Raw genomic sequence first — 26,807 nt, 5'->3', positions numbered from 1 at the left:
TGAGCATACGGGTTTCCAGGCTTCTACTTTGGGGTTATGGCTTCAGTGAGACTGTCATGTATGTTTCTGAAATGCATATTTTTAACAGCCATGTAGTTGTTGTCATTAGGGAAGTGTGGAATATACTATCCTGTGAAGTACCCTTTTGTAAAGGTTGTCAAGAAACCAGGAGTCTCCCATTTTTGCCTGGAAATTTCTCTCCTTATTATTTCTCCACAACTCTATTTTGTATCTCTCACTAATTGCCAGTCAGTACCACTTTGGAGTCCTGTTCTTCCTTCAAATTCATCATGTCCTCATCATTTCACCTTAGCCCACAATTTCCTTTCTATTTCGAGTAATTCATATTCCACCAAATACTCTGAATCACAGTGGTGTCAGGTAGTTTGCTATTCCATGCTATACCAATTTCTTAAACCTTTTTTTTTTTTTTTTGGCATTCCACTTCCTGCATGGAATGCCTTTTCTATTTTGCCCATTAAAATTCTATTTCTCCTTGAACAGTTCACACACCATTTCCATAAAAGTTTCTCTAGCTCCTCTGGGGAGTGTTAATTTTGGCTTCCTCTCCTAGCACTCCTAGATTTCCTTATCTAGAATGTATGTTATGGTGTAATTACTTGTTTACCCATCTGTCTCCCTCAGTAGACTGTGTGCATAGGGATGGCATTTGATCTCTGTATTTCAGTGTCTGGCAGAGCACATGATATGAATTTTGGAAATATTTGCTGAGAATTTAATCTTTTACTAATTTTACTCAATGATTGTTATTAAATGAAAAGATATGGATTAATTTATTTATATAACTCCAGGTATTATTCAGAATTGAGCCATTTATCTAGGCAATTATATATTTAGGCCCTGATATGTATTATTTTAACTATAATAAATGAAAATAAATATTTTAATAAAATAATTATATAATGAACAGAGAATTTCCTGCTGTGAAAGGTGTCAAGAATGACAGGCACTTGAGGCAGATGCTAATGATTTAGGTGAGTGCTGATAAGGAATTACCTTGGGAAAAAAAAGGGACTGAAGAGCCTGCTCAAAGGCCCTAGGGTAGGAAGGAGACAAAGGTCCTGAAAGATAGAATGTATGTCTGGAGCAGTGAGAACAAGTGGACTTGTGGCTAGAGAAAAAAGACTGTGTCTCAGAATACATAGACCTTCACATTCCCCTTTAAGAGTTTCTGCTATTATAACAGACACAATGGAAATGCAGTGAAAAACTGGGTGATTTTGATGGATAGGGTTTGCTTTAGTGGGGATCTGTATTGGCCAAATGATAATTTGCTTTGTTATTATGTTTTCTTGTGCCCGTGTAAGCTCTTCATACAGGAACCATGTGTTATTAAGAGTTCCTGGTGCCTGGAATTAAATAATAGATTGAGGACTATGTGTGCTGTTTCTTTTATTTCAATTTTTGCCAGTTAGAATTTATGTAAACACAGTTATAAAGAAACCAATTTGGCCGGCGCAGCGGCTCACTAGGCTAATCCTCCGCCTTGCGGCGCCAGCACACTAGGTTCTAGTGCCGGTCAGGGCGCCAGATTCTGTCCCGGTTGCCCCTCTTCCAGGCCAGCTCTCTGCTGTGGCCAGGGAGTGCAGTGGAGGATGGCCCAAGTGCTTGGGCCCTACACCCCATGGGAGACCAGGATAAGTACCTGGCTCCTGCCATCGGATCAGCACGGTGCGCCGAACGCAGCATGCCGGACGCAGCGGCCATTGGAGGGTGAACCAACGGCAAAGGAAGACCTTTCTCTCTGTCTCTCTCTCTCACTGTCCACTCTGCCTGTCAAAAAATAAAAAAAAAAAAGAAAAGAAAAAAAAGAAACCAATTTAACCAAGTCCATTGGATAGCTTATAATGAGATGCCAATAAAACTGTGTTATAATAGTGAGAGATGTATATATGGAGAATGGACCACTGGTGAATGACCACTGAATGGACAAAGGCTGTTTTGAAAGTGTGGGGAAGCTAATCGCCAGAGTTAATATCAGATGAGCCTGCTACCCTTGTTCAGTAAAATTATCTTATCCTTCATTATGTTTTTTTAAAAATATTTATTTACTTGAAAGTCAGAGTTACACAGAGAGAGAAGGAGAGGCAGAAAGAAAGAAGTCTTCCATCCACTGGTTCACTTCCCAAATGGCCACAATGGCCGGAGCTGTGCCGATCTGAAGCCAGGGGCCAGGAGCCAAGAGCTTCTTCCGGGTCTCCCACGTGGGTGCAGGGGCCCAAGGACTTGGGCCATCCTCCACTGATTTCTCAGGCCACATAAGAGAGCTGGATTGGAAGTGGAGCAGCTGGAACTCAAACCGGCACCCATATGGGATGCTGGCACTACAGGGAATGGCTTTACCTACTATCCCACAGCACGGGCCACATCCCTCATTATGTTTGAAGTTATATCATTACACAATCATTAGTAGGCCTTAAATGATTGTTTAGATTTTAAAATTCCTCTTTGAAAATATAAACCCAATGGAGGCTTAAAGATATATTACATTTGGCGGCTGGCACTATGGCATAGTGGGTAGAGCTAACACCTGCAGCTCCAGCATCCCATATGGGTGCTGGTTCAAGTCCCAGCTGCTTCACTTTTGATCCAGCTCCCTGCTGATGCACCTGGGAAAGCAGTAGAAGATGGACCAAGTACTTGGGGCCCTGAATCCATGTGGCAGACCCAGAGGAAGCTCCTGACTCCTGGCTTTGGATCAGCCCAGCTCTGGCCACTGTGGCCATTTGGGGAGTGAACCAGTCGATGGAAGATCTCTCTCTCTCTCTGCCTTTCAAATAGATATATAAATCTTTAAAAAAAGATATATTAAATTTGTTCAGAAAAATCTTTGGGATATTTTGATAAGCTCCAGATACTAAGAAATATACATACATATGTTTGTTTATTTATTTTTTGAGAGGTAGAGTTACTGACAGAGTGAGGGAGAGACAGAGAGAAAGATCTCCCATTCTCTGGTTCACTCCTCAAATGGCTTCAATGGCCGGAGCTGGGCCGATCCGAAGCCAAGAGCCAGGGGCTTTTTCCAGTTCTCCCTTGTGGGTGTAGGGGCCCAAGCACTTCAGCCATATTCTACTGCCTTCTCAGGCCATAGTAGAGAGCTAGATCAGAAGAGAAAGAGGCAGCCGTGACATGAACCAGTGCCCATATGGGATGCTGGCCCAATAGGTGGAGGCTTAGTCCACCATGCCACAGCACTGGTCCCCACTTAGGTTTTTTGAAGGTATAACTATAACTTAATTTTAATTATACAAAGTATGGATTTTTTGTTTCCTGGAAGAATGGAGACATCTTTCTCTTGCTTTCATTTCCTTATCTCTTTAAGATATTTGAATAAGAAAATAGAATTCAGTGAGGTAAAAGACCTACTATTCCATCTTTTTCTGGAGCCCAATTTGAGGGAGTCTGTATGGCAATTAATAATACCAAAATGTTCTAAATTATTTAAAAATTCCATGTGTAAGAGAGGAGACCTCTGTTTCCCAGCAATATTTCCTATAAACTCTTCCAAAAGTTCATATCTGTCGCTCCCCGTCTTCGTGGGGGAACGACACTAAGCCCTGCCTAGGCTTCATATCCGAGTCACGGCACCATTATGTCGCTCCCCCTCTTCGTGGAGGAGCAACACAGGACCCTGCGCTGTTCTTTCGTCTGCTCGGCCCTCCCCGGGTTTGCTGCTGGTTCTTCCCGGGTTGGCTACTGTCCCTTCCACCTCCGTGGAAGGGCGGTTCCCCCTGGCCGCTTTCCCCACTTCCGCAGGGGAGCAGCACACCTCCGGCCGGCTCTTCTCGGGGGCTGCACAGGTGTTCCTTCAGCTAGATGTTCCCCTTAGATGTTCCTCGTAGATGTTCCTGGTGCATGTTGTCTCTCTCCTCCTTTATAGTCCTCCTCCGCCAATCCTAACTCGGCTGCCCACACGCCGAGTATGCTGCTCTCCAATCAGGAGCAAGTCCTACAGTTTATTGGCTGAACTGGAGGCAGCTGCGTAGAAGCTGTTTTCTCCTCTCCCAGCGCCATATTGTGGGAGAGCAGATGCATAGAATAAGTCTTAATTCCAGTAACTTAGTCTAGTCTGAATTGCTCCCCACAGATCCCCCTTTCTTTTTATTTTTTGGCGTTGATACGCGCCTGTCTTCGGTGTCCCGCGGCACACACTCTGCTCTGCTTGCTAGAGTTGCCACAGGCTCTTACAAGTCCTATCCATCAGGCAAACCGAATCCGGGTCCTCTCTTCGCCATGTTGTGAGGAGGTTTTTAGGCGCTGATGCGTGCCTGTGTTCGGTGCCCTGCAGCGCATGCTCTGCTCTGCCTGCAGGGGCTTACAAGCTCTATCAGGCAAACCGAATCCAAGCCTTCTCATTGCCTTTTTGTGGGGAGGCCTTACTGATGTTAATTCGTGCCTGTCTTCGGTGACCTGCGGCGCATAAGCTGCTAGCCGCCGCAGGTGCTCATCGTGCTCATCGCCTCACTTAATCAGGCAGACCGAATCCAAGCTTTCTCATTGCCATGTTGAGGGGAGGCCTTTCTATTTCTCTATTTCTCTATCTCCGGGCATTCCTATTTCTCCCATTTTACTTCTATCTTCCAGCATTCCTATTTCTCTCACTTTGCTTCTAAACTTCTGTTTCTCTTATCCCCGCGGTTTTCCGGCGGCGCTCGCCCCGAGGCTGCTTCTCCGCACCTCGCCCCGCGGCAGCTTCACGGCTCTGCGCGGCTTCCCGGCGCCTCGCCCCGCCGGCGCCCGCCCCGCGGCGGCTTCACGGCTCTGCGCGGCTTCCCGGCGCCTCGCCCCGCCGGCGCCTGCCCCGCAGCGGCTTCACGGCTCTGCGCGGCTTCCCGGTGCCTCGCCCCGCCGGCGGGTTCCCGGCTCTGCGCGCACGCTCCGCGGTCTCCACGCACTTCGCGCCCGCACCACGGCCTCGCGCCAACGCACCGTGCTCTCTCTGCACGCGGTGGCTTCCGCGAATGTTTCCGCCACCACCGGCATTCAGTCCAAGTTCCCCGGACTAACCTGGCGAATTCTGGCGGCCCACGTCTCTGCCTCTGGTTCCAGATCTTCGCCTCTTGCTCCCCGGGGTGACTTGAAGAATTCCAAGATGGCTTGGCCTGCACTCGCGGCTTCATCCTCCCTAACATTTTTCTCTACCCGGTATGTTTCCTTAAGTTTTCTTCCAACAATATTCCTCTCATTTCTCCTGGCTACTCCCCACAGTCCGTATCCGAGTCCAAGCCTCTTCCAGGTTTCACTTTCGCCTTCAATCTCCTAGCTTCCCCGCCATAGTCCGCATCCGAGTCTATGAAAGCTTTCACTTTCGCTTTCAATCCTAACTTTTTTCCCACAGTCCATATCCGAGTTTATGCCTAGGCTTTCAATAGCTTCTTCCGGCACCTAGGCTCTTTGCTAGTCTCTCTCTCCGGTATTTTCCTACTTCTTCCCGTTTCTTCCCTCCTAAGTTTGCTATCCGTCCTAAGTTTTCTATCCGTCCTAGGTTTCCTATCCGAGTCAGGTTTCCTATCCGAGCTAGGTTTCCTATCCGAGTCACGGCACCATTATGTCGCTCCCCGTCTTCGTGGGGGAACGACACTAAGCCCTGCCTAGGCTTCATATCCGAGTCACGGCACCATTATGTTGCTCCCCCTCTTCGTGGAGGAGCAACACAGGACCCTGCACTGTTCTTTCGTCTGCTCGGCCCTCCCCGGGTTTGCTGCTGGTTCTTCCCGGGTTGGCTACTGTCCCTTCCACCTCCGTGGAAGGGCGGTTCCCCCTGGCCGCTTTCCCCACTTCCGCAGGGGAGCGGCACACCGCCAGCCGGCTCTTCTCGGGGGCTGCACAGGTGTTCCTTCAGCTAGATGTTCCCCTTAGATGTTCCCCTTAGATGTTCCTGGTGCATGTTGTCTCTCTCCTCCTTTATAGTCCTCCTCCGCCAATCCTAACTCGGCTGCCCACATGCCGAGTATGCTGCTCTCCAATCAGGAGCAAGTCCTACAGTTTATTGGCTGAACTGGAGGCAGCTGCGTAGAAGCTGTTTTCTCCTCTCCCAGCGCCATATTGTGGGAGAGCAGATGCATAGAATAAGTCTTAATTCCAGTAACTTAGTCTAGTCTGAATTGCTCCCCACAATATCTACAATAAAATTAGAAATATTTATAATTCATCAAAATAAATTTTCTCAAGCAATTTTTAAAGCAGTATAGCAGTTAGCCATTATTTACACTAGTGCACATAATATACTTTTGACAAGAGATAAATTTGAATTCAGTAATAGAATAAATTTACTGGTGTAGATCCCACTTAAGCAGAGACATCTTTTACGTGAGAGGGAAGTTTTGTTTCATCTTTGCACTATCTCCACCCAAAATGAATATCATTTTATAAATGTAGGTAGTAACTGTGCCATTGTCCATCACTGAAGTTGTCTGGACTTTAAGTCACAATACAACAGAGAGTACATTTCTCCCTAACTTCTGTGGCTTTGTAATACTTAATTATATCATGAACAAAGTATGATGCACTTCTAGAGGTGAGTCACTCTGTTGTATCAACTAAGATGTTGGGCTGCCTTCTAAAAGCCAGTGGCCCTCTCACATGAACTTTCAGAAAGAAAGTCTGTTGTAAGGCCGGGATTTCTTTTTTTTTCTTTCTTTTTTTTTTTTTTTTTTTGACAGGCAGAGTGGACAGTGAGAGAGAGAGACAGAGAGAAAGGTCTTCCTTTTGCTGTTGATTCACCCTCCAATGGCTGCTGCGGCCAGCGCGCTGTGGCCGGCGCACAGCGCTGATCCGATGGCAGGAGCCAGGTACTTATCCTGGTCTCCCATGGGGTGCAGGGCCCAAGGACTTGGGCCATCCTCCACTGCACTCCCGGGCCACAGCAGAGAGATGGCCTGAAAGAGGGGCAACCGGGACAGAATCCGGCACCCCGATCGGGACTAGAACCTGGTGTGCCAGCGCCGCTAGGCGGAGGATTAGCCTAGTGAGCCACGGCGCCAGCCGTAAGGCCGGGATTTCATTAGAACTTCAGTGTATCTAGTATTAAAATAGTGTTTTCTGAGCATCCATAAAATTTTCTAGAGTTCTATTTTTGGCTCTCTGCTCAATAATTTACTAGTGGTTGAGGAGGAAATGAATGAGAAGGAGAGTGCTTCTTGAGATTAGAGTGGTTTTTGCAGAATATTCCATGATAATTTGCAAAATTAAGAACTCTTTGCATGACTGGGGCATATTTGCACTACACACTATACAGGAGACTTTACTTGCTTCTTCTCAGTAACTTCTCCACTCTGTCCTGTAGATTTCCACAACATAGTTTGCAAACTCACTCATTATGCCTGTTTGAAAGAATTGGTAACTAGGGCATGCTTTGTATTGAAAATATTTTTTAAATCAATACCACAATTTATTCATAAGTGTAACTGCTTCACTTACTCACATATTCATAAGAAATATCAGGATCTTACTTCAAAATTCAATTTGTTAAAAAATCATCACCCAGGAAGAAGCATCTAATTATTTTAGCCACCACACTAGCCAAAGACTGCCTGTCCAGTTTTTACTTCTTCCTCTGAGAGATGCTCATCTCAGATCTGGTGAATGTCTAATGGAGTATAAGCTAGAAATCAGCAAAACACAGGTCAAATCTGTGTTTGTTACTTTTTCTGTAAGTAAATTTTTATCAGACTCAGCCGTGTCATTAGTGTAAGCACATCTGTGCTGTCTTTTGTGTTAGCACAGTAGAATTGGGTAGTTGTTTTGGCCTGCAGAGCCAAATCCACCTTCTCTCTGCCCTTTTACAACAAACTTTTGCCACCCTGGTCTATGATATATTTCTATACGCTTTTTAGCCTTTAATTAGCCTTGAACTCCTTGAATGAGTTGTGTAAATCAAGTCTCACCCCCAACTCAAAAACCTGATATAAGAAATTTTGAACTATTAGAATCAAATCATGCCATAGTTTCTTATCAGTACTATTTGAGGTTGATTTTTCTGTGTTTGGCAAACTGTGACCTTGATGTGCTGCAAAGACTACCTTCTGTTCTCAACCCTACCATCTAAGCATGAGAAATGATTGCAACTTTTGCTACCCCAAGATAATTTTTCTTTCCTTTTAAAAATAAAATATCATTAATTTTCATTTTCTTTGAAAGGAAGAGAGAGAGAGAGAATGAATGAATGAGTATGAGTGAATGTGGATGAGATCAGATGAGAAAGTGTTGCTCCCTGCTGGTTCTCTCTACCCAAATGCCCATAACAACCAAAACAGGGCCAGGCTAAAACCAGGAGCTGAGCTCTCAATCCAGGTCTCCCACATGGGTGTCAGGGACCCAACTACTTAAGTCATAATCTGTTACTTCCAGGGTGCACATTATCAAGAAGCTGGAATTGGAAGAATATTTGGGACTTGAACTCTCTGATATGGGATGTGAGCATCCCAAGCAGCATCTTAACCATTGTGCCAAATGCCCACAAACACCCTGCACCCCCTGAGATAATTTTTAGACTTAATGGTTTCCCAAAAGTATTTATTTACCTAATGATTTCCCAAAAGATTTTATAAGAATGCCCCCACCCCCCCATGTCAGGAACTCGGAAAATGACCAAAGAATAGCTAAACCAACATGCTTTGGATATTTGTTTCTCCATTTGGATATTTGTGTTCTCTATTCTCTTTTCAGTGGGCAAATGTCATTTTATAATTCAGACCTGCATAGAAAGGGAGCCGTTTGGGAAGCAGATGTAACCTGTACTCTGTACTCTTATGTCCTTGTTGGAGTGCTCTTAGTCGAGTTTCTTAAATATGTAAATATGGGAAATCAATAGAATCTAAATTTGTTTTTTAAAATTCATATATTTAATCTCTTGTTTCAATTGTCATTGGAAAGGTCTCAAAAATAATCTTGCCTAGTTCCCTAATATCCAAACCAGAGCCTGAAAATATGAAAGAAATTTATCGCCACAATGACCCTTGCCCACCCTTCTACTGTCAGACATTATTAATAGATCACTGCATTCTCTCAGAGCCTCAGGATCCTTCTTAAAATATTCCATGTAGCCACCACCATTTAGTCAGAATTGGCACATGAGATGAAATCCCACCTTTCAAATCTGGCTTTACATATTTCTAAATGGGAGAGTCTCTCCCCCTCTTTAATTTCTTCCTCTTCTCCATTGATAAGATCCAGGTCTTGAAAGCAGGAACTGGGAGACCTGGTAATCCAAGTCATTCTCAGCAGAATGCAGAGCACAGACGAAAAGTGTAAGGGTAACAGATTGAGTATAACGTAGTTGGCATTGGAAAGTTGTAGGAAATTAACTCAGAATAGGAAATTAACTCAGATGAAGTAAGGCATTGACACTCAGGCCATGTCATTGACGGTATTAGCTCACGTGATTGTGTAAGGCACTGGCAGGTCCAAAATCTGCAGAGCAGGCTGGGAATTCCAACAGACTTTGATATTGAAGTTTTGAATTTGAAGGCAGAAATAGTTCCTTTTCAGGGGAACTCAGTCCTTTCTTTTAAATTCCCCTACTTGCCGGATATGACCCAGCACCTTATCAAGGATAGTGTGCTTTACACAAAGTGTACTGACTTAAAGTGTAATCACGAGGGGTTTCCAAGATAGATGAATAGGGAATCAACATGCTGATTTTGATCATGGAAGATACCAGAAAAATGGGGGAGGATTTGTGTTCCTGGGAGGTTGCCGGAGAGTTTTCATTGAAAAATCTACAGAAAGAAGGGAGACTCCATGGAGAAATAGACACACAGAAGCTTGCTCTACACTGGTTGACAGCAGCTAGTGGGGAAACTATCTTCCCAGAGTGAGATGAGAGGAGTCTGCAGAACCCTGTTATCTAAGCTGTTATCCACTGGTTATCTTGTCTTAAGGAGAACCTCATGGTCTCCACTGACTTTGAGTCCAGATGGATGAGGTTGTGCGGGGCAGGATGCTCACTTTACACTGTGATGTGCCATCTTCCCAGAATAAAATTAGTGGAGACTGTTGTGGCCTGTGTACCTCAGGTAGATTTTGTCAGAGAAATCTTCAGTCCTCAGTGACTGAGTCAGGCCTAGAATGTTGGGAGGCAGGTGGTCACTTCTCATGTTTCTTCCCTCACCTGCTCCCATCCAAGTGCTGGACTAAGCTTACAAAGATGGAGCAATGATACAGCTATCTTGGGCAGGCAGTGGGTTCCAGGGATAGGGTACTTCTCTCTATGCACGCAGAGGCTCACAGGGCAGAGAGTGGATCCCCTGCATCCTATGACTGGGGGAACCCTGTGCCTTGTGACTATGGGAATCCTGTGATTGTGCAATAGGCGGAGAAACCAGTAAGGGTGTGGAGATGTTTCTGGGTCTTTGCAAAATTACTGAGTCCAGGCCAGCGCCGCAGCTCAATAGGCTAATCCTCTGCCTTGTGGCGCTGGCACACCAGGTTCTAGTCCCGGTCAGGGTGCCGGATTCTGTCCCGGTTGCCCCTCTTCCAGTCCAGCTCTCTGCTGTGGCCTGGGAGTGCAGTGGAGGATGGCCCAAGTGCTTGGACCCTGCACTCGCATGGGAAACCAGGGGAAGCACCTGGCTCCTGCCATCAGATCAGTGCGGTGTGCCGGCCGCAGCGGCCACTGGGGGATGAACCAATGGTAAAGGAAGACCTTTCTCTCTGTCTGTCTCTCTCTCACTGTCCACTCTGTCAAAAAAAAAAAAAAAATAGAGAGAAAAAATTACATGAGTTAAAGAAATCTGTGAATGACATAGATGAGAAATTTTTATGGCAAATAGAAATATTAAAGAAAAATCAAACTGAAATATTAGAAATGAAGGATTCAATATGTCAAATAAAAATATAGTGGAAAGCCTAAACAATAGATTCAGTGAGGCACATCTTTAGAAATATCTCATTCAGACAAAGAAAAGAAAATTAGAAAATCTGAAAACAGTGTTATCTATGGGATATGATCAAATGATAAAATATACAAATCTTCAAAGTTTCTGAAGGTATGGGGAAACAGAATGGCTTAAAAAAACAATTCAGGGGTTGGCGCTGTGGCGCACTAGATTAATCCTCTGCCTGCGGCATTGGCATTCCATTTGGGCACCAATTCTAGTCCTGGTTGCTTCTCTTCCAGTCCAGCTCTCTGCTGTGGCCTGGGAAGGCAGTGGAAGACAGCCCAAGTACTTGGGCCCCTGCACCCATGTGGAGACCAGGAAGAAGCACCTGGCTTCTTCTGGCTTTGGATCAGCATAGCTCTGGCCATTGTGGCCATTTGGGGAGTGAACCAATGAAAGGAAGACCTTTCTCTTTGTCTCTCTCTCAGTGTCTGTAACTCTACCTGTCAAATAAATAAATAAAATCTTTTAAAAAAAGAAAATCAATTCTGTGAAATATTAGTAAAAAAGTTCCCTAATTTTGACAAAGATATGGACATCCAAGTACGCAAATCACATAGAGTCCCAAATAGACATAATCAGAAAAGATCTTCACCATGACACATTATAGTCAAATTTTCAAAAGTAAAACATAAATTGAAGATCCTAAAATTGCAATAGAGAAATGCCTGGTTACCTTTAAAGCATCTCCAATTATACTGACAGCAGTTTTCTCATCAGAAATCCTACAGGATAGGAGAGAATAAAGATATAGGCCAAGTCCTTAAAGAAAAAATTATCAGCCCAGAATACTGTACCCAGCAAAAATAGGCAAGTGGGATTACATTAAGAAGCTTCTGCACAGGGAAGGAAACACTCAACAAAGTAAAAAGACAAGCAGCAGAATGGGAGAAGTTTGCAGCAAAAAATAATAAATGCTATTTAAGATGTGGAGAAGAAAGTACCCAATAAATTGTTGCTGTGAATGTAAATTAGTACAAAGACTGTATTCTAAAGTAAATTTGGCTGGTGCTGCAGCTCACTTGACTAATTGTCTGCCTGTGGCGCCAGCACCCTGGGTTCTAGTCCCAATTGGGGTGCTGGTTCTGTCCCGGTTGCTCTTCTTCCAGTCCAGCTCTCTGTTGTGGCCTGGGCATCTCCCCTCCTCTCTGCAGTAGAGGATGGCCCATGTGCTTGGGCCCTGCACCGTCATGGGAGACCAGGAGGAAGCACCTGGCTCCTAGCTTTGGCTCGGTGCAGCACACTGGCCGTAGCAGCCATTTGGGGGATGAACCAATGGAAAGGAAGACATTTCTCTCTGTCTCTGTCTCTCTCACTGTCTAATTCTGCCTGTCAAAAATATTAAAAAAATTTTAAAAAGTAAATTTAAAGTATGATATTGCACAAATTTAAGGAGAAAAAAGAAAATAAGGGGTATTGTTTGAGGAAGGAAGGAATGGTGGAAAGTATGATTATCTTCTTAGAATTTTATTTATGAAATATATGAAATCTATTCTTTGTATGTTAATAAAAATAAAAATTCAAAAATATGAAACCATTAAAAAAGGAAAACAAACTGTAATCTTAAATCTACCTTCACAGCAACATGCAGAATAGTTGATATTTGACAAAACAACTAGATATCATAGCCCAGCTAAATTGACACTATAAAATTATTCATGACAGTATAGGTGATTTTTCAATGGTAGATAGATTAGGGTTTTAAAATAACCACCTATTTAAAATTTCTCTTATGTAAAACTTCTGATTTTATAAGAATTATTAATTAGAACAAAGGTAATTTTATTTAAGTGAAACCGACTTGGTCTGAATAAAGTTATTACATAAATGTTGAGTATAAATGGTATATGTATATGGTAGTGACAGAAATTAGAGTAGCAGAATGGTGAAATTGTTACTCCTGTAGGAAGGAAACTTCATGACAGTAATAGGTTTAGGAAGTTTAGTTGTTATGACTTGGACACATGTCATGATTAGAAAATAATTAATCAACCAATTATAAATGTGAGAATATTCTATCTTGCTAAAATAATAAATTAATGCATTTATATAATCTTTTACCACATTTTTCTAATGTGATTTTTCTAATCTGCTATTACTTTTTTCTTTAATTCTTATGTTTTTCCCAATAAAAAGCTTGAAATTTTATAAAATCTGAGATGTTAAAATTCATATGGAAATAAAAGAGACTGAATAGGTAAAGCAATACTAAACAACAAAAACTAAGTGGGAAGCATCACAATAACAGATTTCCAGGCATACTACAGAGCTTTTATAATCAAAACAACATAAAAGTGGCACAGAAATAGACATGTAGACCATTGGAATAAAATAGAAACCCCAGAAATTCATCCGCACATGTACAGTCTACATATCTTTGAGTGAGTCTTTTGCAATTTCTTTCTTTCTCTCTCACTCTCCCTCCCTCCCATCTTTTCTCTCTATCTCTCTCTCTCTCTCTCTCTCTCTCTTTTTCTACATCCACTTTGGAGAGTCTGGTTTGGCTATCTTCTTTTTATTTATTTATATTTCTAAAAAGGGAACATATTTCATGTATTTCATATATACAGTTTTTTTTAAAAGATTGATTTATTTGAAAGAATTACACACAGAGAGAAGGAGAGACAGAGAGAGAGAGAGAGAGAGAGAGAGAGAGAGGTCTTCCATCTGCTGGTTCACTCCCCAGTTGGCCACAATGGCTGGAGCTGTGCTGATCTGAAGCCAGGAGCCAGAAGCTTTTTCGGGGTCTCCCACACAGGTGCAGGGGCCCAAGGACTTGGTCCATCTTCTACTACTTTCCCAGGCCATAGCAGAGAGCTGGACTGGAAGTAGAGCAGCCAGGATACAAACTGGCACCCATATGGGATGCTGGCAGGCAGTCGGTTTATCCTCTACACCACAGCTCTGACTCCTCATATATGCAGTTTCAAGAGTAATGATACTTCCCACTCTATCCTCTTTCTGCTTTTCTTATGTTTCTTTTAATTTTTACAATGTCACACTTCAGTTTTTTTATGTTTACAAGCTTAACTCTCCACTAAATAAAGAATTCCAATAAGTAGTAAGTAGAGTTTTTAAGTTTAGGAAGTTATTTGTTTTTAAAAAAAAGTTCTTAATTTTCATCTACTTGAAATGCAGAACTATATATATAATATATATGTATATATACATATATGTTATATGTATATATTCACATATATATTATATGTTATATATTACATATTATATATATATATATAGAGAGAGAGAAGTAGAGAGATCTTTTCCAGCAACTGTTTCACTTCCCAGATACCTGTGAAAAAGTGGGCCAGGGCAAGAGGAAGGTGGGAGCCCAGAACTCAACATAGGCCTTCCACATGTGTGGCAGGGAACCTAAGGTCTTGGACCATCATTTTAGGATAGGGCCAGCTTTTTAGGATGCATTAGTTGAAACCTTCATTAAGAACCGCATAGTCTGGCTGGTGCCGCGGCTCAATAGGCTAATCCTGTGCCTAGCGGTGCCGGCACACCGGGTTCTAGTCCCGGTCGGGGCGCGGGATTCTGTCCCGGTTGCCCCCCTTCCAGGCCAGCTCTCTACTGTGGCCAGGGAGTGCAGTGTAGGATGGCCCAAGTGCTTGGGCCCTACACCCCATGGGAGACCAGGATAAGCACCTGGCTCCTGCCTTCAGATCAGCGTGGTGCGCCGGCTGCAGCGGCCATTGGAGGGTGAACCAAAGGTAAAGGAAGACCTTTCTCTCTGTCTCTCTCTCTCTCACTGTCCACTCTGCCTTTAAAAAAAAAATAAAAAGAACCGCATAGTCTGGATGTGCACCGTTCTCTGATGTGGGATGAGGGCTTCTTAAGCAGTAGCTTATTGGCTATACTCTGCCCCGTCCCCATTCTTGTTTTTTTTTTTTTTTTTTTTTTTTTTTTTTTTTTTTTTTTTTTTTTGAGTTACATATCTACTATCTAGTTTGGGCGTTTGAAAAGGATGCTTTGTATCTATGTCAAATCAGTTTTCATTTTCATTTGAAATTTAAAATTTTTTTTGAAAGGCAGAGAGAGAGATCTTCCATTTGCTAGTTCACTTTCCAGATGCCAGCAACAGCCAGGGCTGCACCAGGCTGACAGCAGGAGCTGAGAATTCAATCTGAGGCTCCTGTGTGGGTGGCATGGCCCCAAATACTTGTGCCATCACCTGCTGACTCAGGGTGCCTCTACTGGGCTGGAATTTGAAGCAGACTCCTAATCCAAACCCAGGCAGGGATGCAGGTTTTCCAAGTAGCATCTTAGCTGCCACACAAAATGCATTTTTGATTTATGTAGGATTCATTATTTATCCACTATGAGGAATGAGCTTAATTAATTTTATTTCCCTTAAATTCCTACTCAGTCATTCCTATACAAAATAGTGAATAATTCTTCCTTTTTGGTGATGTCACTTTCATTTTCCAGCAAGTTCTTATATTGAACAAACTTGCTTTCTGTGCTATCTACTCTATGTTCTGTATTTGTATTTTATTCCAGTAACGGCTTATGTTAATTATCAAAACTTTATAATATTCTTAAGTTTTTACTTTGGTACTATCTCATTGCCTATATTTTCTATTTAGTTTTTTTTAATTCCTCTATTGTTTCTTCCTTAGAACCACTGAATCTAATTAGGTTCTCCAAAATTTTCATAAAATTTTAATAGTATTTTGTATCAGTCACTTCAGGTTGTATTAGGGTTCTCCAGATATATCTGAGATAGTTATTTAGGGCCTGGCTTTGTGGTGCAGTGGGTTAAAGCTACTACTGCCAGCAACACTGGCATCCAACATTGGAGTCCAGTTTCACGTCCTTGCTGCTCCATTTCCAATCCAGCTCACTGATAATGCACCTGGGAAAGCGGCTGAACATTTCTCAAGTGCTTGGATCACTGCCATTCACAAGGGAGATCAGAATGAAATTCTAGCTTCCTGACTTCGAACTGAACCAGTTCTGTCCATTGCAGCCACTTGAAGAGTAAACCAGTAGACCTAAGGTATCTGTCTCTATATCTGTATTTCTGCCTTTCAAATAAATAGATATTTTTAAAAATATCTATAGATAGATAAGTTATTGGTTCACTCAGTTATGAAGGCCAAGAAGTCCCAGAATCCACCATTTGCACAGTGGAGACCAGGACCAACAGTGGTGTGGTTTGAAGGCCTAAACTAGGTACCTTATTATGTAGATTCTAATCTGAGTCTGACCTGAGAACCAGGACTGCAGAGGACAGATCAGTTTCTTTTTTTTTTTTAAGGATTTATTTATTTATTTGAAAGTCAGAGTTACACAGAGAAAGGAGAGGCAGAGAGAGAGAGAGAGGTCCTTCATCTGATGGTTCATTCCCCAATTGACCACAGTGGCCGGAGCTGCGCCAATCCAAAGCCAGGAGCCAGGAGCCCTTTTTGGGTCTCCCACATGGGTGCAGGGACCCAAGGGCTTGGGACATCTTCTGCTTTCCCAGGACATAGCAGAGAGCTGGATTGGAAGAGGAGCAGCCGGGACTAGAACTGGCGCCCATATGGGATGCCGGTGCTTCAGGCCAGGGCGTCAACCTGCTGCGCCGCAGCACCAGCCCCAGGAGATCAGTTTCTAAGCTCTGGGAATGAGAGACTTAATTCAACCTTTCCCCATTTTTTTGTTCTACTTAAGACCTTGACTGATTAGATGAGAAGGCCTCCTGCTTTAAGCAGTCCACCAAGAAAGTGCTAAGCTGTCCCTGAAACACCCTCACAGACTTATTCAGACATAATGTTTAACCAGGAATCTGGGCATCCTATACTCAGTCAAGCTGGCTCAGAAAGCCAATCAGAGTTGTAATGAATTTACATATATGTACATATTCCCTCAACTTTTGAGGTTTGTGATGACAGATAAAGAGTAGAACCATTGATTTGTTCCTAAGTAATAATAAAGGCATTTAATCTCAGTTGCTTCTTTCACTTGAACAATTTAGATGTATAAATAGTCAAATGCAATTCTTTTTCAGTTTTTCACCTGAATGTCTGGTGGAGATGTAATCCAACAATCAAGGATCCAATGACTAACCCTGCAGAACAGAATAAAAGAAACAACAATGAACAAAATCAGGACAGTCATTTGACAGGTGAACTTGCTGGTTGAAGTGGCTACATCCCATATCAAAGTGACTGTGTTGGAGTCCTGACCACATTTCCAGGTCCATCTTCCTGCTACTGTGAACCCTGGGATGCAACAGGTGTTGGGTCATTTTACTTGGATCCCTGATACTATGTGGGAAATCTGGATTAGGTTTCCAGCTTCTAGCTTTGGCCTGGCTCAGCCCCAACCCTATTTATTTAGGGAGTAAACCAGGAGATATGAATTCTGTATCACTGTCTCTCTGTCTCTCAAATAAATGAAATAAATAAAAATTTTAAAGATAAGCATATTAAAAGGATTTTAAGGGTAATTAAAGAATAGATCTTGAAGGATAATTTGCATTTCAACTTTTAACTTTCATTTCAATCCCATAGTATTACAAATGAAAACCCATAATCGCTTTCTGCAAAAATCTTGACCATATGAGGGGGTGGGCCAGTGTTGTGATGCAGTAGATTAAGCTACCATCTGTGGACCCCAGCTACTTTGCTTCTGATCCAGCTCTCTGTTTATGCACCTGCAAAAGCTTCAAAATATGGACCCTTGGAACTTACCTGAGAATTTCAGGCTCCTGGTTTCACCCTAGGCCATCCTCAGCAGTTCTGCCTTTTTCGGGGAGTTAACCAGCATGTGGAAGATCCTCCCTCTCTCCTTCCCTCCCTCCCTCCCTCCTTTCCTCTCTCTGTCTCTCTCTCTGTCTCTCTCTTTCTCTGTCTCTCTCTCATTCTCATTCTCATTTTGTTTCTCTCATTCTGCATTTCAAATAAATAAAATACTTAAAATAAAAACCCTCTTTTCCCACCTTTTTTTTTTCCTTCCTTGGTACTTCTGGCCTTGTCTTTCAGTACTCTTGAATTTCTTCTGACAGCAAAAAACAGTGATCAGACAGGTTGAATGATTCAGTGGAAATTTGATCTCATCTTAGCCATGTGTAAGAAGCAGCCTGATATGAACTGGGATTGTAAGGCCAGGGATTATCTGATTCCTACAGGCCTCTTAGACCGCTCTGTCCTGGTGAATGACTGCTATGGGGTTTTTAAGTGAAACATGTAACATGTGGATTTGTTGACTCATGCATTTTACCTTAGTGAAGATAAATCTAAGGAGGAAAATCCGACTCTAGATTCTATTGATAAAGGCAAAGCATGTAAGCATATTCATGTAAGGTGCTCCTGTATGCAGTGTTGTCCTCTTCAAAACTTCCTCTTTTGAATTCAGGTGTAACCTTAGAACAAAAACAAACAACAACCAATGCGAAGGAATCTCTGTCAATACTGCATCTGAGCTACAAAGACTGGCCATCTGAAGAATCAAGTTGATATGTGCTCATTCTGCTCACTGACCTGGAAATTAGGGAATCTATTTTCTAGGAATGGATGAGGAAGTGCAGTTACGATACAAAAAGCTGAGAAATGGTAGGAGAAAGTATAGAAACAATAGGACAGAAGAACTGGAGATAAAAGTATAAGGAAGGGAAATTGGTGGTTCCAATGTTGACAAACATTAAGGTAACCCCATTTATATGACAATGCTGCACTGCTATTCTGAAATGGTTGGTATTTCTCAGTATTTGTCCCTGTATAGTTATCTCTTTTTAACCTGAGTTGGGACTAGTTTTCTAAACGACAGAATATTACAAAAGTGATGCTGCATCCCCAATTCTGTTTTTTGTGCTATTGGGAACTCTGTGTTGCCATGTAGAAATTTGTTACCTTGCTGGAGAAGCCAACTGGCAAGGCCACAAGTAAAGCAAAGTAGAAAGGCAAGGTCCTAACAGTATGGAGTGAAAGAAAAAAAAAACATATACCTTGAGGCTGGTGCTGTGGCATAGTAGGTAATGCTGCCACCTGCAAAGCTGACATCCCATAGGGATATCTTTGGGCCCCTGCATCTGTGCGAGAGACCCAGAAGAAGCTCCAGGCTCCTGGTTTCAGATCAGCCCAGCTCTGGCTGTTGCAGCCATTTGGGGAGTGAATCTGTGGATGGAAGACCCCTCCCCGACCTCTGCCTCTCTGTAATTCTGCCTTTCAAATAACTAAGTAAATCTTAACAAAACTTAAAAAAAAATCCTAGTGTCCCAGCCAACACTAGGATTCTACTGACTTACCAGTTGGACAAATCTAAGCAAGTGACTATTTGAAAGACAAATGGAAGAATATCCCAGCTAAGCACAGCCCAGACTTCAAATTGTGAGCAAGGAAAAGGAACTTAGAGACTGGCCACTTGGCTTTGGAGTGGTGTGTTTCACAGCAAAAGATAACTGTAGGTATGATGATGGAGAAAAAGAGTCATGGATCAAGATCAAAAACTTGTTGAGCCCTTACATATGTACCAGAAGGTGATTTAGGGTACCTTGAAAGGAAAAAAAATCCCAAATTTTGTCTCAACTATGCTAATACTACAGACATAAAGTTTCCAAGGTCCCTGAAAGAAAACACACATAGATACACACACACACACACACACACACACACAAGAATTAAGGAGAATAGAAATAAATATGATTTGGTTTCTGTTTCCAATTTTTAAAAAGGAGAAAAGCTAAATTTCTTAGTCACATTAGATTGTCCAAGGTCACTTCCAGCTTTATGTAGCAGACCTATCAAATCTTCTTGCCTATATTAGACCTTTATGGAAAGAGAGAGAAAAAAATGTTGTTTGCTCACTAGCAAAACCTTAATTATTGAACTTTAATTAGAAAATAATCAAAATATTCTTCCAGACTGTTTTTTTAAATTTTATTTTTAATTATGTTTTTTGTTTTCATAGAGAAATGAAGGTCTCAATTTGCCAAATATCTCATGTTTCCTTGCCATTAATGTTTCCTATCAAGTTAACTGAAAACATTTCCTAAAATGTATTTTTAACGAGAAACCTTGATCCCTGATATTTGTGTTGAACATGTTTTTCCTTAAGACCTCTTATAGGACTCTGGAGTTTCCATACCTCAATGCCAAGAGCAGAACTAAGGAATTCGGCTCAGTTTAGTAATTGCCTCCTGTTAGTCCAGCTCCAAGTTGTTTTCCTCTTAATGGCCTAAGGGAGTCATTTGATTACATTGATTCTAATGTGGGCAACAAATTTATTACTTTTTAATCAAGGTTGTTGTCTCCCACAGAAATAGAAATACTAAGTGAAGACTGGTACTGTATGGAAATAGGAACAGAGTTTATTTGGCAGTGGGGTAATAATTACATTCACATATGAGTATAGGCCATCATACATAGAAGAATATACAACATGAGGGTGCTAACGTATTGCCCATAAAATAGGAAGAAAAGAAACACTGAAAAGGGTACCTGTAATTGGGAATGTCTTTCTGAGAATGAGAGGGTGGCAGAGTTGTAAAGCTCCCATCTGAATGCTGAAATGATGGGAGCAGTACTTCCAATGAGGTCCATGGTGAAAGAGAGCTCTGTCTCATGTTTGGCCTGTTTAAGTCATATGTGCTCCAGTCCCATATGCAATATAGATGCATCATGGGTGTTTTAATTGACAAGGTACATGAAGCCGGAGCTGGGAGTTTGTGACTTCAAACTCTGCAGACCTAACTAGCTGCCTACCTGTCCTATATCATTTCCCTTTCAGAGATTTCTGACTCTTAATTTCAATGGGGTGTTGAAAGATGAAATTCTATCTTCTGTAACTACTTCCTGATGATCAGGGTCATGGTTCTTTCCTGTCCCAGGTTTGGAAACCTCTACCTATCTCACATAATGTATCCATCTCATAAGCTAGACGGTTTTCAGCAGTCACTGCCAATGGCTGTCACCCACACATGATCATCATTAGTCTGACAAGCTGTTAAGTTATGAAACAGGAAGTTTATCAATCAGGATGAGCATAATTGGAAAAAGATAAAGTACAGGTGTAATCCCTTTTAAGAAAGGAAAATTATATTCTATTGTTTTCCAATAGTAGGTAGTGCTAGATTATCTCTGCATGGATTATAAAACAGTCAAGCTTGGCCATCAAAATTTCTAATATCCGTTTCTTCCCTTTTCTTTTCTTTTCTCTTTTCTTTTCTTTTTCCTTCCTCCCTCCCTCCCTCCCTCCCTCCCTTCCTTCCTTTGACAGAGTTACAGAGAGAGAGAGAGAGACAGGAGAGAGAAAGGTCTTCCTTCCATTGGTTCACTCCCCAAATGGCCACAATGGCCAGAGCTGTGCTGATCTGAAGCCAGAAGCCAGGAGCTTCTTCCTGGTCTCCCACATGGGTGCAGGGGCCCAAGCACTTGGGCCATCCTCCAATGCTATCCCAGGCCACAGCAGAGAGCTGGACTGGAAGAGGAGCAGCCAGGACTAGTGCTGACACCCATATGGGATGCCGGCGCCACAGGCGGAGGAATAATTTAGTGCATGCCACAGTGCCAGGCCCTCTGATATCCTTTTCAATGAAAACAAACATATTAGAGTACATGTGGAAGATTCTATTAATTACTACACATACTCCTTTTGATATATCAGTATATACTCCAAGGCTAGTCAGTTGTCCATAACTATAGATAGAGCATCCACAGACTTGAATGCTAGCTGTAAAAGCTGGCCTGAAGTGTAGGCTAGGCTAGCCCAAGCAATAAACATATTGTTAAAAAATAACTTCATGATATATAAGAGGGTCATCCAGTATGATGATAGAATAACTCACTAAAGAGTTTTCCTGCCAATAGCAACTACCCGAGAACATCAGGAGAAGAGGTAGGTAAAACATGTCTGCCATAAAGTGCTACAGCCTTGATAAGACAAAAGGAAAGACCTTACTTATCCTTTTGCTTTTTGAAGAGATATTTGAGATCTTCAATTAGTTCACAAGAGTAGACAGACTTCTGAAGACTCAAGAAGTACAAGTTACTTAGTTTTAAAAAATTTATTTATTTGAATGAAAGAGAGAGAGAAAGAGAGAGAGAGATCTTCCATCCACTGGTTCACTCGCCAAATGGCTGTTTTGGCTGGGGCTGGACCAGGCTAAACCCAGGTGCCAGGAACTTCTTCTAGGTCTCCTATGTAAGTGCAGAGATCCAAGGATTTGGGCCATCCTCTGCTGCCTTCCCAGGTGCAATAGAAGGGAGAGAGATTGCAAGTGGAGCAGCTGAGACTCAAACCAGTGCCCATATGGGATGCCAGCACTGCAGGAGGCAGCTTAACCTGCTGCACCATAGAATCACCCTCAAAAGTTTAATTCTTGACAGCTTGGATTTCCTGTAATAAACTTCAGTAGGAATGCTAAGTAGTACCTGTTAATGTCCCTTCCATTTAGTTTGCAATTAGTCAAAGGAAGAACCTTCACGCCAAGTTTTTAGTAAAACTAGGTCTCCTGGGGAGATAGGGTGAAGGTGACTTTTGGAATCTGGCACTGGAATAATTTTGTTACAAAACTCCATCAGAGTATTTTGTACTTGTCCTGGATTAATAATATTCTTTATCTGATCTTTAGTTTCTAGAGCAAAGAGGATGTCAGAATTGAGGTAGGGTCTTCTGTATAGCATTCCAAATGAACTAATCTTTAAAGCAGTCTTGGTGTCATTTTCATCCTGAGGAGGGCAATATGCAATCATTTAAGTTATGTTTTTGAGGTCTCTTGGTAAAGATTATCCATAATTTTCTTAAGACTATGATTAGTCTTTTCAGCTTTACCTAATGTCTGAGGTATTCAAGAGGCATTGAGATGTTAAGAGATCCCTACAAATTTAGCTACATGCTAAATTGGTTATTTTATACACAATGAGGGCCCATTATCACACTGGGGGGACCTTGGAAGGCCAAAACCAGTAATATATTCCCTTTAACAGGGCTTTGGACATATACCTTTTCTGTTTGAGTTGGAAAAGCTTCTATCAATCCTGTGGAAGTATCAGTAAAGATCAATAGATATTTGTATTTATTTTCTGAAGGCATGTTAGTGGAGTCTGTCTACCTGCCAGTCTTTCCGCTGGATACTTTTCTCTCTTTTGTACAGGAATGAGTAAGGACGGTGTCTGGATATGACCACCAGGGTTATTTTGTAAGCTGAGTGGACAGGAATGAGTTATTTCCCTTATAACAATATGTAGTCCTATCCCTCCCGATACTGAAGAAACTGTTTGCCTCAGGGCTCCTCTTCCAGATGTTTAGTCATGCATTTCCTTAGTAATTTCCCATTGAGAGGCCATTGGGAACATGACCTTATGATCTAAAGTCCACCACCAATTGTCACCTTTAGCATAACCTCATTGTTGAGCCCATTCATTGTCAGGCTTGGCAGAGTGTTTTCAGTTACCTTTCCAGTCTGTGGCATTAAAGCCATTTCTAGAGCCTCCTGTGCAGCAACTTTTTTTCTGTCTTAACTGCTTATGCATTTCCTTTACTAACATGACTCTTTCTGCTCATGTCCCCTGCAGTGTAGAATGACAGCCACTTCCAGATTTTCCAGTACTGCCTGATAAAGCATCTCTTTCCCATATTTAGTAGGAGAATTCCTTGCAGTCAGTAGGCCTCTTTCTTTCCAAATTGCTGCATGTGCACATTTAACACAAGGAATCCATGTAAATATTAACTCTTTGGCCTTTTATTAATTTTAAGGCTCTACTCAATGCAGTAAGTTCAATAAGTTTGGCCTTTTGACATAAAGTATTAGATGGCAATGCCTGAACTTCTATCACCCTTGTAAGATCTACTATGGTGGCATATCCTGTCTTTGTAACTCCTTCTTTCACAAAGCTGTGGTCATCAATAAACCACTCAACATCTTAGATGCTCATCTTATAAGTCCGGCTGACAAGAGTAGACATGCTGTGTGGTCTCTACACAAGATTCAGTGAGTTCTTTTTTTTTTTTTTTTTTTTTTAACTTTTATTTAATGAATATACGTTTCCAAAGTACGAATAATGGATTACTATGGCTTCCCCCCCATACCGTCCCTCCCACCCACAACCCTCCCCTTTCCTACCCCCTCTCCCCTTCCATTCACATCAAGATTCATTTTCGATTATCTTAATATACAGAAGATCAGCTTAGTATACATTAAGTAAGGATTTCAACAGTTTGCTCCCACACAGAAACATAAAGTGAAAAATAATAGATGATTTTTTTTAAATGATGATGAAATCAGATCAGACCTATTGTCATGTTTAATCCCAGTGAGAGTCAAGTTGGGAGTTGATAGTTTCTTTTCTTTTCTTTTCTTTTCTTTTATTTTCTTTTCTTTTTTTTTTTTTTTACAGAGGATCAGTTTAGTATGCATTAAGTAAAGATTTCAACAGTTTGCACCCCCATAGAAACACAAAGTGAAATATATTATTTGAGTACTCGTTATAGCATTAAATCTCAATGCACAGCACATTAAGGACAGGGATCCTACATGAGGAGTAAGTGCACAGTGACTCCTGTTGTTGACTTTACCAATTGACACTCCTGTCTATGGCATCAGTAATCTCCCTATGCTCCAGTCATGAGTTTCCAAGGCTATGGAAGCCCCTTGAGTTCTCTGACTCTTATCTTGTTTAGACAAGGTCATAGTCAAAGTGGAGATTCTCTCCTCCCTTCAGAGAAAGGTACCTCCTTCTTTGAAGACCTGTTCTTTCCACTGGGATCTCACTCACAGAGATCTTTTGCCAGAGTGTCTTGGCTTTCCATGCCTGAAATACTCTCATGGGCTTTTCAGCCAGATCGGAATGCCTTTAGGGCTGATTCTGAGGCCAGAGTGCTATTTAGGGCATCTGCCATTCTATGAGTCTGCTGAGTATCTCACTTCCCATGTTGGATCACTCTCCCCTTTATTTATTCTATCGGTTAGTGTTAGCAGGTACTAGACTTGCTTATGTGCTCCCTTTGACTCTTAGTCCTTTCATTATGATCAATTGTGAACTGAAATTGATCACTTGGAGTAGTGAGATGGCATTGGTACATGCCACCTTGATGGGATTAAATTGGAGTCCCCTGGTATGTTTCTAACTCTACCATTTGGGGCAAGTCAGCTTGAGCATGTCCCAAATTATATATCTCTTCCCTCTCTTATTCCTACTCTTATGTTTAACAGGGATCACATTTCAGTTAAATTTCAACACTTAAGAATAACTGTGTATTAATTACAGAATTAAACCAGTCATATTAAGTAGAACAGACAAAAAAACTACTAAGATGGATAATGTATTAAGTTGTTCATTAACAGTCAGGGCTATGCTGATGAAGTCACCGTTTCCCATAGTGTCCATTCCACTTCAACAGGTTTCCTTTTTGGTGTTCAGTCAGTTGTCACCGATCAGGGAGAACATATGGTATTTGTCCCTTTGGGACTGGCTTATTTCACTCAGCATGATGTGTTCCAGATTCCTCCATTTTGTTGCAAATGATTGCATTTCGTTGTTTCTTACTGCGGTATAGTATTCTAAAGAGTACATATCCCATAATTTCTTTATCCAGTCTACCGTTGATGGGCATTTAGGTTGGTTCCAGGTCTTGGCTATTGTGAATTGTGCTGCAATAAACATTAGGCTGCAGACCGCTTTTTTGTTTGCCAATTTAAACTCCTTTGGGTAAATTCCAAGGAGTGGGATGGCTGGGTCGAACGGTAGGGTTATCTTCAGGTTTCTGAGGAATCTCCAGACTGACTTCCATAGTGGCTTGACCAGTTTGCATTCCCACCAACAGTGGGTTAGTGTCCCTTTTTCCCCACATCCTCGCCAGCATCTGTTGTTGGTAGATTTCTGAATGTGAGCCATTCTAACCGGGGTGAGGTGAAACCTCATTGTGGTTTTGATTTGCATTTCTCTGATTGCTAATGACCTTGAACATTTTTTCATGTGCCTGTTGGCCATTTGGATTTCCTCTTTTGAAAAATGTCTATTGAGGTCCTTGGCCCATCTCTTAATTGGGTTGTTGGTTTTGTTTTTGTGGAGTTTCTTGATCTCTTTGTAGATTCTGGTTATTAACCCTTTATCTGTTGCATAGTTTGCAAATATTTTTTCCCATTCTGATGGTTGTCTCTTCACCCTCCTAACTGTTTCTTTTGCAGTACAGAAACTTCTCAATTTGATGCAATCCCAATAGTTAATTTTGGCTTTGACTGCCTGTGCCTCCCGGGTCTTTTCCAGAAACTCTTTGCCTGTGCCAATATCTTGAAGGGTTTCTCCAATGTTCTCTAGTAACTTAATGGTGTCAGGTCGTAGATTTAGGTCTTTAATCCATGTTGAGTGGATTTTTGTGTAAGGTGTAAGGTAGGGGTCTTGCTTCATGCTTCTGCACGTGGAAATCCAATTTTCCCAGCACCATTTATTGAATAGACTGTCCTTGCTCAAGGAATTAGTTTTAGATCCTTGATCAAATATAAGTTGGCTGTAGATGTTTGGGTTGATTTCTGGTATTTCAATTCTGTTCCATTGGTCTATCCATCTGTTTCTGTACCAGTACCATGCTGTTTTGATTACAACTGCCCTGTAGTATGTCCTGAAATCTGGTATTGTGATGCCTCCGGCTTTGTTTTTGTTGTACAAAATTGCTTTAGCTATTCGAGGTCTCTTGTGCCTCCATATAAATTTCAGCACCAATTTTTCCAGATCTGAGAAGAAGGTCTTCGGTATCTTGATTGGTATTGCATTGAATCTATAAATTGCTTTTGGGAGAATGGACATTTTGATGATATTGATTCTTCCAATCCATGAGCATGGAAGATTTTTCCATTTTTTGGTATCCTCTTCTATTTCTTTCTTTAAGGTTTTGTAATTTTCATCGTAGAGATCTTTAACGTCCTTGGTTAAGTTTATTCCAAGGTATTTGATTGTTTTTGTAGCTATTGTGAATGGG

The 26,807-nt window shown here is 41.8% G+C and overlaps 1 long non-coding RNA gene across 1 annotated transcript in view; it reads left to right on the top strand.

Moving 5' to 3' along the window:
• LOC127491315 (uncharacterized) overlaps positions 1–17,271 on the top strand; it is an 82,218-nt gene extending 64,947 nt beyond the window's left edge. The window contains exon 3 of the long non-coding RNA XR_007919939.3: positions 16,903–17,271. This is a non-coding gene — a long non-coding RNA (uncharacterized LOC127491315). The remainder of the gene's footprint in view (positions 1–16,902) is intronic.
• Positions 17,272–26,807: the final 9,536 nt, after the last annotated feature.

This window comes from Oryctolagus cuniculus, chromosome 1 (assembly GCF_051225735.1).
Source record: "Oryctolagus cuniculus isolate XC-2025 breed Fujian yellow rabbit chromosome 1, ASM5122573v1, whole genome shotgun sequence".
NCBI lineage: Eukaryota > Metazoa > Chordata > Mammalia > Lagomorpha > Leporidae > Oryctolagus > Oryctolagus cuniculus.
Note: the sequence above shows the minus strand (reverse complement) of the source record. Positions and strands in the feature narration are given on the sequence as shown.